The 15,251-nt window shown below is 37.0% G+C and overlaps 1 long non-coding RNA gene across 1 annotated transcript in view; it reads right to left on the reverse strand.

The window, feature by feature from the left end:
• The window catches only part of LOC121825674 (uncharacterized), a 91,281-nt gene extending 76,661 nt beyond the window's left edge, over positions 1–14,620 (reverse strand). Inside the window, exon 1 of the long non-coding RNA XR_006068034.2 lies at positions 14,114–14,620. This is a non-coding gene — a long non-coding RNA (uncharacterized LOC121825674). The remainder of the gene's footprint in view (positions 1–14,113) is intronic.
• Between the last annotated feature and the right edge of the window lie 631 nt (positions 14,621–15,251).

Below are 15,251 nucleotides of genomic sequence, written 5' to 3' on the forward strand. Positions count from 1 at the left end.
TTGCTAATACAGGTTTCTTTTAAATATGTATAAATAGATTTACCAATGAAAAATGAGCAAAACCACAAAGTGACAAAATACAAATTCATAACATAGATAGTACAATTAAAACAGACGTGATATTAGCCACCTGATATTCACAGTGTAAACATGCATTCGTTAATGAGTTTGTTTATTCATTCAAACACTAGCTGGCACTTGTTGCTTCCAAAGGCATATTCTTAGGAGGTGTAGATACATCAATGAGCTAAATAAACTGTCTTACACTCATGGAGCTTACATTATATTAGAAGAAGAGCAATAATCAAGTAAGCAAAATACATAGTGTATAAGATGATGAGGAGCACTAAATAAAAGAATTAAGGGAGAAAGAGATACTATTTGAGAAAAGGAGTAGCAGTTTTTGACATATGACATGAGCATCAAATTTGGATAAAGTGTGCCAGGTGTGGTGGCACACACCTGTAACCCCAATACTCAGGAAACTAATCCCTTAGGCAGAGGGATTTCAAGTTAAGGGCCTGCCTGGGGTATGGAATGAGACCTTGTCTCAAAAAGCAATCAAACAAAAATCCTTAAACAAGGTGGACTGAGTACTTGGTAACATGATGTAGGTTAAGAGTGACTTTTTAAAACAGAAGGCTCTGGTCCTATTTCTGTGCAGTTCTGCTATATAGCAGATTGAGTTCAGCAAACTTTTCTGACTCTATACATAAGTAAAGCTCAATTCTCTCACTTTTTCTTTTCAAACTACAGGTCATCTTTGATTGAAAATGATTTGATCTTGGGATCTCTGACTTTACAATGGTTCAAAAGCCTCCTGTACCCAACTGGAAACATACTTGGCTTCTTGGGTTCTTGAATTTGGATCTTTTTTCCGGGCTAGCAATATGCTTTCCTCTCTGGTGAGCCCCAGCTCCCAGGCAGACCTCTGGTCCTGAAGGGAAATAACTTGTACTTTATAGTGTGAAGCTGAGACAGTGGTCTGAGAGTAATGAAAAATCCTTCAGTTTGGGTTGTAGAAGTCTGTGTTGGGAGTTCTAAGATAGTCCTAAGATAGTTATTTTTCAAACACCATGACATGAGATAAATAAATCAGGCATCCCCATTGATATGAATGCAACTAGCAGTATTTGTAGAAATAATTGGAGAACATTTACAATATTGAAGATGAAATTGGGAAAGCCAGGCATGGTGGTGCACGCTTTTAGTCCCCGAACTTGGGAGGCAGTGGCAGGGAGCTATCTGTGAGTTCCAGGCCAGGCAGGGCTACATAGTGAGACCCTGTGTCAAAAAATTCAACTAAGATGAAATTAGAAAAGAAGCTAGGTGTGTTGGCTAATGCCTAAACTACCAGAGCATGTGAGACTGAGGCATAAGGATTGCTGTGAGTTTCAGGCCAACCTGGGCTACATAGTAAGTTCCAGGCCAGTCTGAGCTATAGTATGAGACCCTGTCTTGAAAAAAAAAACATTAAAAAGGAATGAAATTGGGAAAGAACTCTAAGATATTTTGCAAAGGAATTGTGCATGATGAAAAATAGAAATTCTTACCAGGTTATGGTCTAGATAAATGGATTGTGATTTTGAGCAAAATTTCTTAAAAGCATCACATGGAGTAGTAGATTATGTTGATAGGGTCTCCTGATTAATATGAATTGTATAGAAATGCTTTAAGGTGTATTTCTACATATAGAATAATTTTAGATTACATAAAACGTCTTTGATTTCAGTATGGACTTCATGTTAATCTATGATGCAATTTCAGCATGATAATATGCTTCTTAGAATACTATAATATAAGACAATGTATTTCATCCATAGGAAGTTTATGTTATTCTATGTAGTAATAATATAAATTCCATATGTATAAAACTTTTATCTGGGCCAGTGAAATGGCTCAGTGTATAAAGAAAGGTGCTTACTGCCAAGCCAGATAGGTATATATCCAGAGGTCCGTCCTGGAAACCCACACTGTGGAAGGAGAGAAGCAGCTCCCATAAGCTGTTCTCTGATTTCCACATGAGCAGTTACAAGCACACACAATAAATACATATTGTCTATGAGCTTTCTGCTTACACTTTTACTGATATCACCATCTTTTCCTGCCTTCCAGAATACATATATTAACACAAATCTAAGAGACACTACTGTCTGGAACCTCATACAATCACCATATTGTTGATTAGCATCAACGAATAATGAAGAGAACACTCACCTCTAAGAATTCACATTTATATTTTCATATAGTGCCAGAAGACACATGGTACCAGCATATGACTTTTTAGAGGTAATGTAGCATTAGGGTAAAAATCAGGCTCCAGAAGCAGACTATATAGCTTGAAATCACAGCCCTATCCACTGCTTGCCAACTGTAAGAAGCCCTTAACCTTCTTTATACCTTGACTTGCTAATAAGTAAAATAGATGAAATGATTTTACATAAATATGTGGTCATGAGGATGAAGCGAATTAGGATTTGTGGATCATTTAGCATAGTGTTTCACACATAGTAAGCCCTTTAGAACTAAGTAAGTACAAATAAACAGGTAACTGAATGATCTGTATGTTAGGAAAATTAGTACTGATTTTAAATTGTTAAGATACAATAGAGGGATTCACAAAAGGTTTGATGCCTGCAATGATAACAAGGTCTTCTGTTTTCAATTTGTGGGATATTTTGGCTGTGCAGATCACATTTCTTTTTTTAGTAGAAAGCAATCAGTGTCTCAGAACTATGTGGCATTATTTTCCCCCAAGATGAAGCATGAGTTTGCATGAAAAAGTAATATATATTCATGAAAATGCACTGATAGTCTGAGAAATCAACAACTGCTTGACATTCCTGCAATGTCTTTTTCAGTATATCACAAAATAGCTCAGAAAAGGAACTGCCTATAGAATAAAACCTCCATAGATATTCAAAAGAGTACAGAGCCAAATTCCCTTCATTGTTTCCAGGATTCTTGCTTTACATATTATGAACATGAGAGTGGATGCACTGGTGTGTTGCTAAAATGTTACCTTCAAGATCAAGTACTTATTCTCTCAGTGTGGGGGAATGTTGAGAACTGACAGCTTTCTGATATTAATCCATTCTAAAAATTATCTTTGGGCAAAGAACTATGCTTTATGCAAGGCCATAGTCTTTTCCTGTGGGGAAATGACCTTCAATGATAAATATATCTGAATGTATAAAGATTCTACATGCTACCTTCAACTTATGAAAATTATTTTGGTTCATTTCAGGTCATCAGATCCCTATAAGGTCAGTTGAATCATTTGTTGAACTTACTTCTCAATTCAATAGATTTGCTGTCTGTTCTTTCTTCCTTCATTCCCCCATTTTTGTTAATTCCCAAAGGACTTCCCATCAGACCCACGTGTAAATCTGTCTCAAGGTCTAATTCATGGGACTTGATCTGAAACATGTATTGAGTAGGGTATATGCCAGCCGTCATGATATCAATTAAATTATGGACATTATGATTTTTGATTTACCTTATTCACAATGATATTTGCTGAGACCATCTTTAAGTATTTACTTAACTTTTTCAATAATGTCATCTTCTGTTGGTCCCTATATCAGAATTCATCAAAGCCTCTAACCACACTCAGAATAAAAATGTATAAACAATAGCCAAGTTTAGGATGGAAACAAGCATACTATATCTAAATAAATCTTTGATGAGTGAGATTATTTGGTCCTTATTATGATTGTTAAAGATCAGCTGAATTAATATTGGATAAGATTGAATCCTTAATACCCTCCTTTCATGAAGAACACCAAGAAGTTTAGCATATTTCAGAAAAGGGGTGCTGTGTGTGTGTGTGTGTGTGTGTGTGTGTGTGTGTGTGTGTGTGCTGTTAAGACATGTTGTTTTTTACAGTTCCTCAAACTCATTCTTATAATTGCATATAAGGAAAAAACAGTAAGGGTAGTGAGGAAAGCTTGTAGAGCATGTTTTGTTCAAAGATATCTTATGTGAATGCATAGTAAAGATTTTAATTTTTCATCAGAGGCTTAGAGGAAGTGGTATGCTTTGATCCTTCATGTGAGATAGCTAAAGTTTGGGACATAGATGACCTAGGCTATTTGTTCTTAGGAATTTCTAGGTCTTACAATGTCTTGGTAATATTGTCACATTTTTGAAGAAGCATAATTCCAATAGTAGTAATGGCTTGAAGACAGATACCCAGTATGTTAAATAAGCTATGTACCCCCTTTTCTTGTGATTGTGACAGATGTAGTTAGTATGAATATGTTGAAAAGACAGCATAAAAAGATAAGTATGTTAGGAGATCAGATAAGGAAGAGTAAACAAAATATAAATTATAGCAGTATGCTATTTAGAAAGCTTATGCTTGCTATTTTGATGAATACCTGATGATTCTAAGAAACATAACCACTGGATGTTTTGAAGAAATGAAGATTGAAAGCATTATTAAGAGTCATGGTTCACTGGGCGGTGGTGGCACATGCCTTTAATCCCAGCACTCAGGAGGCAGAGCCAGGTGGATCTCTGTGAGTTCAAGGCCAGCCTGGGATACAGAGTGAGTTCCAAGAAAGGCGCAAAGGTACACAGTGAAATGCTGTCTCAAAAAGCAAAAAACAAACAAACAAAAAAATGAGTCATGGATTCTAGAGAGAGACACAGCAATGTGCAATCAATAGACAGAAATGCACACAACAGAAATGACCACAAGGTGTAGAGTCATTTTTCCATTGAATCCAAGCCATGTGAGCCACTCACAGGGATCAGTTTTCCAGATCTAGATTGATATATTCTTTCAAATGTGGTCTACCTTCAGGCATAATTGGAATGATAGTGAATTTTGATTATCAACTTGATTGGATTAAGAAAGCCTAGGGGATTAGTGAAACCTACTTATGTGTGTGTCAGTGATGTGATTAGATCCTGAGGGCTCAGATCCTCATGAGCTGAATACTTCTTTAACAGATTCATAAAACTATGACATTATTTGGAGATGGCAAAGAGAAGAAGAGGAACATCATTAGAGTAGGTAGGCCATGGGGTTATGGCTGTGGGAACCATACTCTTCCTTGACTGCTTATGATCCTTCTCTCTGCTTCCTGTTCCACCACAGCAAGAATAGACAGACCTTCTGGACCATACTTTCTGCACCATGGTGGATTAAAACCTCTGAAACCTTGGAAGAAAATAAATATTTCCTCCCTTTACGTTCTTTTTTTCTCAGGTATTTTGTCACAGTGATGAGAAAAGTAATTGATAGAATGAATCTATACTCAACATGCTCAATAATCAAAGCATATCTTCACACCCTGATTCTGTAGATGTGTATCCAAAGTGATCAGCAGACTTGACTGTGTTAAGAAAGTCAAGATGACAAAAGATTTATGTTTGTGGCTTATGTATAATATCTAGTCCCCTAAACAGGTTTTTTCTCATCTAGACCCTTGCCCTCAATATCTCCTACACTGAGTGAAAAATAATTTCAAATCTTGGTTAAGCTCAAATCTCTTTTGCTAAATAATTTCCTTGGGCATGGACAATTAGGAATATTCATTCAATTAAGAAACACTATTGGATTGCTTTGTTGCAGTCTTAATGTACAAAGCATGCCTTTATATATTATGTAAGGACACGTTCTTAAATTATAGTGCTAAAATAGATGACACAGCACTGCTTCTGCTGCTGCTGCTTCTACTTCTGCTTCTGCTTCAGCAGCAGCAGCAGCAGTGGAGGAGGAGGAAGAAGAAAAGAAGAAGAGACAGACAGAAAGACAGGCAGAGATGAGAGACAGTAGGAGTAGCATTTTCATTAACAAGGATTCAGCAGAAGCAGAAGCAGCAGAAGCAGAGGAAGCAGCAGAAGCAGCAGCAGAAGCTGCAGAAGCAGAGGAAGCAGCAGAAGCAAAAATAGCAATTTCTTTATGAGCTTGATTCTGTTTGTGACATTTACATTTCTAAACAATGACTGATTATGCTGGATGGGAGAGTAAGGCAGACTGCATTACCTTACAATGGCCTACACTATGTGTTCTACAAAGTGACCTTGTCACCACTTCAACAAAAGATGGAGCCTCTTCTTCCTTGTAAAATGGGATAGATAGGCTCTGTGAATACTTTGAACCATTAAACTATGGAAGAAGTGACACGTGTATTCTTCCAGGTAATCCTTAAAGGCAACTGCCTAGGCCTTAACCCTAACACTGAAGAACACTTTGTGTTGAGCATTGCTGAGAAGATTAAATTCAGCTGCTTCTTTATTCTGAAAGAGTCACACCATGTGTAAAATCAAATCAAGAGACCTAGCAACATCATATTGCTGTATTTTGGAATCTAACCACTAGGATAGGAATCTAACTACTCTGAGACCACCATATATTGACCATCACACAATGATAGTGGGAAATTTCAATACCCTACTCTCACTGATATACGGGTCACCCAGACACAACCTAAACAGAGAATACTGGATGAAACAGACATTATAAGCCAAATGGATCTAACAGATATTTACAAAACATTTCACACAAACACAAAAGAACATGCCTTCTTCTCAGCACCTCATGGAACTTTCTCCAAAATTGACCACATACTCAGACGTAAACCAAGTCTCAAGAGGAAATTGAAATAGCTCCCTGCATCTTATCAGTCGACCACAGATTGAAGCTGAATATCAATAACAAACAGCAGAAAGTTTACAAACTCATGGAAACTGAAAAACTCTCTACTGAATGAAAAAAAATAGGTCAAGATAGAAATAAAGGAAGGGATTAAAGACTTTCTAGAATTCAACAAAAAATATACAGCATACCCAAACTTACGGCACACAATGAAAGTGGTGCTAAGAGGTGCACTAAGTGCCTATATTTAATAAAAAGAGAAAAAGAAAAAGAAAAGAAAAGAAAAGAAAGAAAAGAAACAGAAGAGATCTCATACTAGCAACTAACAATATACCTGAAAGTTCTAGAACAAAAAGAAGCAAGCACACCCAAGAAGAGTGGACAGCAGAAATATACAAAATGGGGGCTGAGATCAATAAACTAGAAACAAAGTAAGGAATAAATAAAGAGTTGCTTCTTTGATAAACCTTATCCAAATGAACTAAAAGACAGATAAAGAATATTCAAATTAACAAAATAAGAAGCAAAAAGGGGGACATATAAAGACACCAAGGAAATTCAGAGAATCATAAGGACATACTTAAAAAAAACAAAAAACTCATGCCCCTCCAAATTGGAAAAGCTAAGATAGATGGATAATTTTCTTGATAGGTATCACTTACCAAAGTTAAATCAAGATCAGATAAACAATGTAAAAAGAGCTGTAACCCCTAGTGAAATAGAAGCAGCTATTAAAAGTCTCCCAACCAAAAAATGTAGGGACAGATGGTTTTAGGGACGAATTCTACCAGACGTTCAAAGAACAGTTAATACCAATACTCTTCCAATTATTCCACATGATAAAAAACGTTACTGCCGGGCGGTGGTGGCGCGCGCCTTTAATCCCAGCACTCGGGAGGCAGAGGCAGGCGGATCTCTGTGAGTTCGAGGCCAGCCTGGGCTACCAAGTGAGTTCCAGGAAAAGGCGCAAAGCTACACAAGAGAAACCCTGTCTCGAAAAAACCAAAAAATAAAAAAATAAAAAAAAAACCATTGCCAAACTTATTCCATGAGGTCACATTTACCCTGATATCCAAACCACATAAAGATTCAACAAAGAAAGAGAATTACAGACAAATTTCCTTATGATCACAGATGCAAAAATATTCAGTAAAATACTTGCAAAGTGAATACAAGAACACATCAAAAAGATCTTCTACCATGATCAGGCAAGCTTCATCCCAGAGAAGCAGGGATGGTTTGATATATATAAAAATCTGTGAATGTAATCCACCTCGTAAACAAACTGAAAAACAAAAACACATGATCATCTCATATGCAGAAAAGGATTTTGACAAAATCCAACACTCCTTCATGATAAAAGTCCTGGAGAGATTAGAGATGCAAGGGACATACCTAAACATAATAAAAGGAATTTACAGCAAACCTATAGCTAACATCAAATTACGTAGAGAAAAACTTCAAAGCAATTCCATTAAAATCAGGAACAAGACAAGGCTGTCCAATCTTTCCATATCTATTCAATGTAGTATTTGAAGTTCTAGCTAGTACAATGAGACCACTGAAGGAGATAAGGGAATACAATTTGGAAAGGAAAAAGTCAAAGTATTGTTATTTGCAGATGATATGATACTTTACATAATTGACCAAAAATTTTATCAGCAAACTCCTACAGCTGATAAACACTTCCAGTGAAGTGGCAAGATACAAGATTAACTCATAAAAATCAGTAGCACTCCTAAAAACAAATGACAAATAAACTGATAAAAACATCAGGGATAACTTTAACAAAGCAAGTGAAAGACTTTTATGACAAAAACTTGAAGTCTTTGAAGAAAGAAATTGAAGTAGATATCAGAAAATGGAAATTTATCCCATGTTCATTTATAGGTAGGATTAACATAGTAAAAATGGAATTCTTACCAAAAACAATCTACAGATTCAATGCAATCCCCATCAAAATCCCATCACAATTCTTCACAAGCCTCAAAAGAACAATACTCAACTTCATATGGAGAAATAAAAAATCCAGGATAGCCAACAGAATCCTGTACAATAAATGAAGAACAAGACAAGGCTATCCACTCTTTCCATATCTATTCAATATAGTACTTTAGTTGTCTTATTGCTCTAGCTATAACTTTATTTTTAATAGACATGAAAGGGGCACAAATTAGAAAGGAAGAAGTCAAACTTTCAATATTTGCAGATGATATGATTATATACAAAAGTGACCCCCAAAATTCTACCAGGGATTCTACAGCTGATTAGAACACCTTCAGTAATGTGGTGGAATACAAGATTAATTTAAAAAATCAGTAGATCTCCTATATACAAATAATAAATGGGCTGAGAAAGAAATCAGAGAAACAACACCCTTTACAATAGCCACAAATGGTATAAAATACCTTGGGGTAACTCTAAGCAAGTAAAAGACCTGTATCACAAGAACTTTAAGCCTTTGAAGAAAGAATTTGAAGAAGATATCAAAAGATGGAAAGATCTCCCACGCTCATGGATTGGCAGGATTAACACAGTAAAAATGACAATCCTATCAAAAGTAATCTACAGATTCAAAACAATCCACATTCAAAATCCCAACACAATTCTTTACAGATCTTGAAAGGACAATTATTACCAGAGGTTTCTCCTGATGCATCTATCCCACCTGTGGTCCCACAGCTGCTAATAAACACACAGAGGCCTATATTAATTTCAAACTGTAAGGCCTATGGCTCAGGCTCATTATTAACTAGCTCTTATAACATAATTCAGCCCATTTCTAATAATCTATGTTTTGCCACATGGCTTCATGGCATTACCTGTTCTCTCACATCTGGCTTTCTTGGCGGTGGCTTGCAGCTTCTCCTGACTCACCCTTCTTCGTCTCTGTCTTCAGTTTGAATGTACTGCCTAACCTTATTCTGCCTTACCATGGGTCAAACAGCTTTATTTATTATCCAATGGGAGCCACAAATAATTACAGCATACAGAAAGATATCCCACAGCAGACAATTCTCAACTTCACGTGGAAAAACAAAACAAAAGAATCTAGGAAAGTAAAAACAATCCTGAACAATAAAAGAACTGCTAGATGTATCACTATCCCTGGTTTCAAGCTGTACAACAGAGCTATAGTAATAAAAACCATATGGTACTGGCATAGAAACAGACAGGTGGGTCAATGTAATGGAATTAAAGACCCAGAAATAAATTCACACACCTATGGACACCTTATTTTTGATAGTCAGAATACACACTGGAAAAAAAACCAGCATCTTCAACACATGGTGCTTGTCAAACTAAAGTTCTGCTTACATTTATCACCCTGCACAAAACTCAAACTAAAGCAGATCAAAGACCTCAACATAAAACCAGATACGTTGGACTCCATAGAAAAGAAATTGGGGAATCTCCTTGAACTCATTGGCACAGGAATTGACTTTCTGAACAGAACATTAATAATCCAAGCACTAAGATAAACAATTAATAAATGGGACCTCATGAAACTGAAAAGCTTCTGTAAGGCAAAGGACACCATCAATCAGACAAATTGGCAGTCTATAGAATGGGGAAAGATTTTTACCAACTCCACATCTGATAGAGGACTAATATCTAAAATACATAAAGAACTTAAGAAACTAGATATCAAAAACCAAATAATCTAATTTAAAAATGAGGTACAGATCTAAACAGAGTTCGCAATAGAGGAATCTCAAATGTCTGAGAAACACTTAAAGAAATGCTCAACATCCTCAGCCATCAGGGAAATGCAAATCAAAATGACTCTGAGATTTAATCTTATACCTGTCAGAATGGCTAAGACCAATAACACAAGTGACAGTTCATGCTGGTAAGGATGTGGAGCAAGAAGAACATCCTTCCATTGGTGGTGGGTGTTCAAACTTGTACAACCACTATGGAATTCAATATGTCAGTTCCTCAGAAAATTGGAAATCAATCTACGTCAAGACCCATCTATACCATATACCCAAAAGACAATCCATCCTACCACAAGGACACTACCACTAGCAGCTTGGTTCATAATAGCTAGAAACTGGAAACAATCTAGATGTTCTTTAACCAAAGAATGGGTAAGGAAAATGTGGTACATATACACAATGAAGTATTATTACTCAGCTATTTAAAAAATTACATCATGAAATTTGCAAGCAAATGGATGGAACTAGAGAAATCATCCTGAGTGAGGGAACTCAAATACAGTATGTATTCACTTATAAGTGGATATGAGCCATTAAATAAATAACTAAGCTAGTTCTTACCCAGAAAGGTTAGGTAAAGACAAGAGGGTTGGGGGTGGGGCACATGGATCTCCCTGGGAAGGGGAAATAAAATAGATTTTATGGGTAGATTGGGGCAGGTGGGGCCAAGAATAGGAGGGTTCAAGTTGGAGGGGAGATAGGATGAAGGGAGTGTGGGGAGAGATGGTTGGAATTGGGGGAAATTTGGAGAATAGTGTGGAAATCTATTATAGTGGAAAGTTCCTATAATCTATGAAGGTGATCCTAGTGAGGATTCCTAGTAATAGGAAATACAGAGTCTCTACTGGCTACCTCTTGTAGCCCAGTCAAAGCTTCCAGTGGAAGAACTGGCTTGCATTCAATTGAGTTGTTGGCCAAGGAGGTCAAGACAAAGTGCTGCTCTATGCAAACTGATCGTGGGGCCCCAGTGCCTAGGACAACATCCCCATAATTCATTGAACATGGAGAAGTCAAGCTGGTTCCTACATGGAGCTTTCACCTCCCCCACCCCACCCCTTTGTAGTTTCTTTAGTTCAAGAAGTTACTCTGCAAGCTACTGAAAGAGAAATGAGGACATGAATCCAGCCACCAAACTCTTACCTACAAGGTTTGATCTGTCCAGATTGCAAAATATGCCAGGGCAATGGGGGCACAGAACTTGTGGGAGTACCTAACTGATGTCTGATCTAATTTAAGGCCCACTCCACGAGATGGAATCTGTACCTGACACTGCTGGGGTAACTAGGAACCAGAGACGAGATATCCTAGAGGCCTAGCATAAAATCAAACACAACTGGTCTAAAAAAAGTCAATAAAATGATTCCTTATCCAGCCGTCACTAGAGAAGCTTCCAGCAGCAGATGGAAACAGATGCAGAGACCCACAGCCAGACATTTTGCAGAGAGAGAGTCTAAATTGGAGGTCTCCATCAAATCCCTACCCTCAGAGCTCAGTGAAACCCGTGGGAGAGGAGGCAGTAAGATTGTAAGAGCCAAAGGGGATGGAAGACGCCAGGATGACACAGCCCTCCGAATCAACTAAGCAAGATGCATTTGAGTTCACAGTGACTGAAGCAGTAAGTACAGAGCCTACATGGGTCTCTACCAGGGCCTTATATCTACTAGCTTAGTTAGTGTTTTTATGGGACTCATGACTATGAGAACATGTAGATCTTTGATTCTTTTGCATGCTTTGGGGACTCTTTTTCTCCTGTTGGGTTGCCATGTCCAACTTCAATATGAAAGTTTTTGCTTCATCTTGTTATATTTTATTTTGTCATGTTTTGTTGTTATCTCTTAGAGGCCTGCTCTTTTCCAATGAGAGACAGAAAGGGAGTGGATCCAGAGAGGAGGGAAGGAACTAGGAATAGTAGAGGGAGGGGAAACTATAATCAGGATATATTTTCAGAGAAAACACTATTTTCAATAATAAATAAATAAAAAGAAAATGACAAAGATTATATAAACATAAAAAAGATGAAAAATATCACATACAGTCTTCAGAATAGCTGTAAAAAAATTGGAACTATTGTTTGTTCTACAGTCCTCTTAAAAGTATGTCTAGTCCCTATCTTATCCATTAAACAGTTTTTGGCCCTTTTGGTTAAAAAAAGGTTAAATTCCATAAAAGCTGAAATGCTACATAAAGGTGTACACGCAGATCAAGAATCAAGGTGGTATAGGCAGATTTCCAAGGAAAATCCCCTTGGGAATACATCTTCCCACCCTAGTTACCCTAATATTCAACTGAATACTTAGTGAATTCCTGATTATAAAATTTGAACAAACTAAAATGAGTCCATCTACTAAGTTTTGTGGGTGGTTTGTTATATATTAGTAGATAACTGAAGCATAGAGATTTGTAACTAACTTGATTAATCAAATATATTTAAATACCCTTCAAAGGCTAAAGTCTTAATTGCCAATCTATGGTACTATTGGGAGATTGTGGGACCACTGGAAGGTGTGTTCTGGATTGGGGTTTCTGTTTGCCAACTCCCTCCACCCCGTCACTCTTCCCTTTTTGGCGGCAGTGAATTCATTAGCATCCTCCACCAGAACCTCCCATTGTCATGATGTACTATACTACCAAAGGTCCAAAGCAATAAACAGTGAGTATAAACAGACAATTCCCCTTTCAAAGTTGTTTATCTCACATTATTTGTTGCAGTGATAGAAAGCTGACTAATGTAATTGGTAAATATAGGTTAGGAATAATTACTGAAACTTGATTCATACTACCTGCCTTCAGCACTGATATTATCATACAAAACTACTGTAATAATGAGAATCCCATGTGTCAGTTTCTCTGTACATAAAATAGAAATAATAATAAAATAAAATAATAACAATAATAATAAACACTAAAATACCTCACAAGGTTGTTATAATGATTTATGTAATTAAAACCTAAGGACCAAAATATTTTACTAACTTAGTATGTCTTGTAGCTGGTCACCAGTACAGTGCTCTTGAGATCAACATAATTGGAGTAAAGTTTTAGATTCACACATATATGAGAATAAATCCTCTATCAACCATGTATGTAGAATTTTTTAGCCTTTCTGGACTTCACTGTTCTCATCTAAAGTATGGGATAGTAACACATAATTCACAAAATTCTTTTAGGCACTACATGAACTAACCAGGTAAACTATTGGATTCAGCTCGGCAAGTGGTAGGCATTCAATAATTTGTTGAGTCCTTTGGCATTCAGCCTCTTGATTTGTTTCTACACAAGGTGCACCTCTTTCAGAATAAAGAAGAGGCTGAATTTAATCTTCTCAGAAATTCTCAATACTAAGTGTTCTAAAGTGTCTGGGTGAAAGCCTAGTTCAGTTGACCTGGAAAAATATTGTCTTAATCTGTTCTATGTTGGTTTAACAACATTGCCATATGAGTAATTTATAAAGAATAAAGGTCTATTCAGCCCATGTTTCTGAAGCCTGAGAAGTTCAAAGTTGTATGGCACATCTGATCAAGTCCTTCTTGCTGATGGGAAATTTCCAGAGTCTCAGAATGATGCAGAAGGTCATATATCAAGGCTGGCAGGACATCTTAGTACTGTTCTAGCTCTTCTGATGAAGTCACAGTAGAATAAGCCTCCACCCCTATGGTCCCATTCAACTGTAATTACCACGAGCTATGCTTTGAACCTGAACTATCCACCAGTTCCATTATTTAAATGCCTTGTAGTACTATTTAAGGCTATGTAAGCTGAAGGTCTTTGTGGTTATACTTACCTCTATTCTAACCTGTTCACTCTGCTTCCTCATCCATCATGAAGTGAGACGTCTCCACTATAAAGGCCCACGATCATGATACCTTCCTTACCATGATGGGCTGAAGTTCCTCTAAAACGGTGAGCCTAAAGGACCTTTCTCCCTTATGTTGTTCCTATCAGATAATTTGATCACACCAGCATGAAAGAAACCATTATACCTCTCAAAAATCTACTTTTCAGGCACCTTACTTTGTTAATTTACATCCTCTCAATATCTCAGAATTGAGATTAAAATTCACCCTGAGTCATGGTGAAGACATTAAAAACCACAGCAAGTATTTGTCTACAACAGTAGCCAGCTGATGCCTAGTTAGTTTCCTTTTAACCAGGTCTTGTCATACACAGCTATGTTATTTAGGTACTGGTAACTAGCAGAAGCTGAGAAACATCTATTATCTCTTAAGCCCTCAAGCTATCAACTAAAACACATGTTTTTTCATGTGTCCTAGGTAACTAAAGGTATCAAGCTAACCAGAGCCCCAAAGAACTTCTACACTTGACTGCTAAGCTACATGAAGGCGCATCACAATAGGGGCCCTTTATTCTGTCCTGCCCACTCTAGATGACCTAAGATGTAGGTCAAAGGATGAGGGTAGTGTAGGAAGCACAGTGAAAAATCCCAAGACTGAAACAGAGATAAACTCAATAGAGATTGTAGGTATTAACTCTGCTATAGAGAATAATGAAAACCTCATTAAAATACACTAAAAAAGCATTTGCCAGTGACTCCTAGAGACTTGACCCTGGACAATTGGCTTAAGAAAAATGGAGTGATGTCTGCTCATGAGAAAATAATGGGAAAGTCAGAATATATAGAGAAGTGAATCAGAACAAATCACTTTTTAAGTGAGCAGAGTCAGGTACAAGGATGGTCAAAATTCCCAATACTTGTTTTATATCAGCAAGGGAAACTAGCTCATTTTAGCCTGTCATTGGACATAAATCACTCCCAAGTTTTGTGGAGTCAGAAATTCCTTGTCTAATACATCATATTTACCTGAAAAAGGGTCACCATAAAATGATAATGGTAGGTTTTGCAAAGGAATGTGTCAAAATGTAAGTGTTGGCTCCCAAGAGGTATCATGTGTGATGGTAAA

The sequence above is a fragment of the Peromyscus maniculatus genome, chromosome X (genome assembly GCF_049852395.1).
Source record: "Peromyscus maniculatus bairdii isolate BWxNUB_F1_BW_parent chromosome X, HU_Pman_BW_mat_3.1, whole genome shotgun sequence".
Lineage (NCBI taxonomy): Eukaryota > Metazoa > Chordata > Mammalia > Rodentia > Cricetidae > Peromyscus > Peromyscus maniculatus.